Source organism: Octopus bimaculoides, chromosome 28 (genome assembly GCF_001194135.2).
Source record: "Octopus bimaculoides isolate UCB-OBI-ISO-001 chromosome 28, ASM119413v2, whole genome shotgun sequence".
Lineage (NCBI taxonomy): Eukaryota > Metazoa > Mollusca > Cephalopoda > Octopoda > Octopodidae > Octopus > Octopus bimaculoides.
In genome coordinates, this window is record NC_069008.1 from 2,922,439 (window position 1) to 2,923,288 (window position 850).

The following is an 850-nucleotide window of genomic DNA, read 5'->3' on the forward strand; positions in this document are numbered from 1 at the left end:
TGTGTGTGTGTGTGTGTGTGTGTGTGTGTGTGTGTGTGTAGGTATGCAAATGGATACATAGATAGATAGACAGATAGATATATACATACATGCTTCCATGCATACAACATACATATATGTATATATATATATATATGTATATATATATATATATGTGTATATATATGTGTATATATATATATATATATATATATATACATGTGTATATATATCTGTGTATAAGAAAACATGAAATTGGAAACTTTTTGGTATCATTTATTTATCATTACACATTATATAGTCTCACCATTACAGCTGGGATTTACCCTAACTACCTACACAATACGTCTGTGTACATGTGTGTGTGTGTGTGTGTATGTGAGAGAGATGAGGGGGGGGGCGTCCAGATTAAAGAAATTTGAAGGGAAGGAACTGTAAAAGTAAATATACGATAATAATTAAGATGGGGGTAAGATTTGAATATGATGGACATTATAGGAATAATTGGTGGTGGGAGTTAAGTGAAGGAGATTCAGAGAGTAGGGGGTTAATTGCACGGTCATTAGGATAGTCTGGGGGTTAAAATACCAGTAGAAATTGTGGCTATTAGGGAAGATTTGGTGATGGTGGTGGAGGTCTTGTAGGGATTGCTGCAGTTATTTAACCCCAGGCTAACCATGACTGAGCAGATTTATGATCAACGTTATTCAAGTCATGACCATCCCATCCAATTTTTTTTTTGTTTTGATTTTTTTCTGGCATAATGTATCTGGAACTACATTATACTATGTGTCCTACTTTTCTTTAAGACTTTAAGGGGTGGATTTGAGCGAGATTTGACTGCTGTTTCTAGCAGGTCTAACTACAACGT